This window comes from Suricata suricatta, chromosome X (genome assembly GCF_006229205.1).
Source record: "Suricata suricatta isolate VVHF042 chromosome X, meerkat_22Aug2017_6uvM2_HiC, whole genome shotgun sequence".
Lineage (NCBI taxonomy): Eukaryota > Metazoa > Chordata > Mammalia > Carnivora > Herpestidae > Suricata > Suricata suricatta.
The window spans coordinates 68478002-68482716 of NC_043717.1; positions in this window are offsets into that span (position 1 = coordinate 68478002).

The following is a 4715-nucleotide window of genomic DNA, read 5'->3' on the forward strand; positions in this document are numbered from 1 at the left end:
TCTCGCTGCAACCACCAAGGCGGGGCCTTGGGGAGCAGCCCACAGGACCTACCTGCACCAAACCAGGCCCATTTGAGCTGGAAAGCAGTCTTTTTTTTCTTTTTTTTTTCTTTTTCTCCTTTGCCCCCCACCAGAGCCCGGGAAAGACCAATAATGATGCATTGCCATGATTAGATCAATTCCAACCATTCAGATATATTTTCCCTTATCTCATTCTTATCTCTCCCTTCCCATGGTTCTACACTTTTAGACTGTTCTTTGTATTTTGCTTTTGTCCCCCTCCTCCCTTTGTTTCTTTTCTTTTTTTTCTATCCCACTTTGATCTTCTTGTTTGTTTGATTTGTCTGTGCATTTGTGTGGTTTTGTTGCCTGCGTGTTTGTCTGTCTGTTTTCCCTTTCTGGTCTACCTCAAGAAACAAACCAAAGTACACATGGTGGAAAGTCCCAAAAATCACTGAGTAGGGAAATACAATAACCAAAAACACAACAAGAGAAACCCAGAGACACCATTAAAAGAACACTGCCTGAACAGACATGCCCTGGACAGTCAATGAGCCTCCATTAATAGAGCAATACTAACAGGTGCAGAGTACATAAAGAGCTTTTAAAACTGACAAGAGACAGAAAGCTAGCCAAAATGAAGAAATGAAAGAACTCTCCTCAAAAGAAGTTGCAGGAAGAAGTCATAGCCACAGAACTGCTAAAAACAGATAAAAGAAACACAACAGAGCACAAATTTAGAACAGTTGTCATAAAACTAATTGCTGGTCTTGAAAGAAGCATGGAAGTCATCAGAGAAGCTATTGACACAAAGATTAGGGACCTTCAAAATAGCTGTGACAAGTTAAAAAAATGCTATAAATGAGGTGCATAATAAAATTGAAGTGGCCACTTCATGGATTGAAGAGGCAGAGAGATTAGCTGAAGTATAAGACACAGTTATAGCAAAAGAGGAAGCTGAGAAAAAGAGAAATTGACCCAGGAGCATGAAAGGACCTGAGTGATACAATCAAACTGAACAATATCCTTATCATAGAAAGAAAGAGCAAAAGGTCCTGAAGGGGTGCTTGATCAAATTATAGCCGAGTACTTCCCCAATCTGGGGAAGTAAATAGACATTGAAATCCAAGAGGCACAGAGAACTCCCCTCAGACGTAACTTGAATAGACCATTGGCGTGACCTATCATAGTGAAACTGGCAAAATATAAGGATAAAGAGAGAATTCTGAAAGCAGGTAGGGATAAAAGGGCCTTAACGTACAAAGGGAAACCTATCTGAGTGGTTACAGACCTATCTACCGAAACTTCACAGGACAAAAAGGAAGGGCAGAAAATCTTTAATGTGATGAACAGAAAAAATATTCAGCTAAGAATCCTTTATCCAGCAAGCCTATCATTCAAAATAGGAGAGATAAAGGTGTTCCCAAATAAACAAAAATTGAGAGAATTCATCACCACCAAACCAGCCCTACAATAAATCCTAAGAGGGTCTCTATGAGGGAAATATTGCAAGGAATACAAGGGACCAGAGACACCACTACCAGCATGAACCCTACAGAGAACACAATGAACATAAACCCATATTTTTCAATATAGCAGTGAACATAAATGGACTGAATGCTCCAATCAAATGACACAGGTACCAGAATGGATTTTTAAAAATCCATCTATTTTCTGTCTACAAGACCTGTATACACCTTCAGATTGAAATAAAAGGATAGAGAAATATCTATCATGTGACTGGAAGCCAAAAGAAAGCCAAGTAGCCATACTTATATCAGAAAAACTGGACTTTAAAGTAAAGGCAAGAGATGAAGAAGGACATTATATAATTATTACAGAGTCTCTCCATCAGGAAAAGCTAACAATTGTAACCATCTATGCACCAAATTCCAAGGCACTCAAATACATAAAACAATTACTCACAAACAGAAACAGTCTTATTGATAGGAATGTGCTAACTGCAGGAGATTTTAATACTCCACTTACAGCAATGCATAGATCAATGAGACATAAAATCACTAAAGAAACAATGGACCTGAACAACACATTGGAACAGATGGATTTGATAGATACATTTAGAACTCTATATTGAGGCTAGGGAATTCACTTTCTTCTCAAGTGCACGTGGTACATTCTCCAAGATAGATCACATACTGGGCCATAAAGCAGCTCTCCAGCTCTCCATAAATATAGATGAATTGAGATCATACCATGCACACTTTCAGATCATAACGCTATGAAACTGGAAATCAACCACAGGAAAAAGTATGGAAAAACCTCCTAAAACATCTAGGGTAAAAACCAAGCTACCAAGGAATGACTGGGGCAACCAGGCAATTAGAGAAGAAATTTAAAAAATACATGGAAACAAACGAAAATGAAAATCTAACAATCCAATCTCTCTGGGACACAGCAAAGGCAGTCCTAAGAGGAAAGTATACTGCAATTCAGGCCTATTTCAACACACTAAAAATAACACATTTTCAAAATCTAACAGAGAACATAAAAGAACTAAAGGGGAGCAACAAGAGCATCCTAAACCAAGCAGAAAAATATAAATATATCAGGGCAGAAATAAACAATATAAAATTAAAAAAAACAGTTGAACAGATTGATGAAAACAAGAGTTGGTTTTTTGAAAAAGTAAACAAAATTGATAAACCTCTAGCTAGGCTCCTCAGAAAGGAAAGAGAGAACACCCAAAAAGACAAAATCACGAATGAAAATGGATCTATTACAACCAATCCCTCAGAAATACAAGCAATCATCAGGGAATATTATGAAAAAAATATATCCCAACACACGGGACAACCTAGAAGAAATGGACAAATTCCTAAACACACATGCACTACCAAATTCAAACGGGAAGAGATAGAAAATATGAACAGACCCATAACCTGTGAAGAGATCAAATTAGATATCAAAAATCTCCCAATGAATAAGAGCCCAGGGCTAGATAGTTTCCCAGGGGAATTGAACCAGACATTTAAAGCAGAGTTAATACCCATTCTTCTCAAGCTATTCCAAAAAATAGAAATAGAAGGAAAACTTCCAAACTCATTCTACGAAGCCAGCCTCACATTGATTCCCAAACCAGAGAGAGACCCAACAAAAAAAGAGAACTACAGGCCAAATCCGTAATGAACACAGATGCAAATATCCTCAACAAGATACTAGCAATATGAATTCAACAGCATATAAAAATAATTATCCACCAGGATCAAGGGGAATTAATTCCTGGATTACAGGGCTGGTTCAATATTCGCAAATCCAACAATGTGGAACATCATGTTAACAAAAGAAAAGATAATAACTGTATGTTCCTGTCAATAGCTGTAGAAAAAGCATTTGCCAAAATACAGCATCCTTTCTTAATAAAAACACTCAAGAAAGTCGGGACTGAAGGAACTTACTTAAACATCATAAAATAAATTTATAAAAGCCCACAGTCAATATCATCCTCAATGGGGAGAAACTGAGAGCTTTCCCCCTGAGATCAGGAACACGACAGGATGTCCACTCTCACGACTGTTGTTTAACATAGTGCTGGAAGTCCTAGCATCAGTAATCAGACAACAAAAGGAAATAAAAGGCATCAGAATTGGTAAAGATGAAGTCAAACTTTCACTTTTCGCAGATGACATGATATTCTACATGGAAAACCTGACCAACTCTGCCAGAAACCTACTAGAACTAATCAATGAATTCAACAATACAAAATCAACATGCAGAAATCGGTTGCACTTTTATACACTAATAATGAAACAATAAGAAGAGAAATCACGAAACTTACCCCATTCACAATTACACAGAAAAAAACATAAAATACCTAGGAATAAACCTAACCAAAATGTAGAAGACCTATAGGATGAAAACTATAGAAAGCTTATGAAAAAATTGAGGAAGACACAAAGAAATGGAAAAACATTTCATGCTCATGGAGAATAAACATTGTTAAAATGTCATTATTACCCAAAGCAATCTACACTTTCAATGCAATCCCAATCAAAGTTGCACCAGAATTCTCAAAGCTAAAACAAATAATACTAGAATACATATGGAACCACAAAAGACCCTGAAATAACCAAAGTAATATTGAAGAAAAACACCAAATTCGGAGGCTTCACAATCCCGAATTAAGCCTCTAGTACAAAGCTGTCATCATCAAGATAGAATGGTATTGGCACAAAAACAGACACATAGACCAATGGAATAGAATAGAGAAAGAACTGGACCCACAAATGTATGGCCAATATATCCTTGACAAAGCAGGAATGAGTAACCATTGGAAAAAACACAGCTTCTCTCGCAGGTGGTGCTGGGAGAACTGGATAGCAACATGGAGAATAATGAAAGAAGACCACTTTCTTATACCACATACAAAAATAAACTCAAAATGGATGAAGGACCTGAGTGTGAGACAGGAAACCATCAAAACCCTAGAGGAGGAAGCACGAAACAGCCTACTTGACCTCAACTGCAGCAATTTCCTACTTGACACATACCCAAGGCAAGGGAATGAAGAGCAAAAATGACCTACTGAGACCTCATCAAGATCAAAAGCTTCCGCACTGCAAAGGAAACCATCAACAAAACTAGTAGGCAACTGACAGAATGGGAAAAGATAGTTGCAAATGACTTATCAGACAAACGGCTAGTATCCAACACCTACAAGTAACTCACCAAACTTCACACCTGAAAAATGAATAATC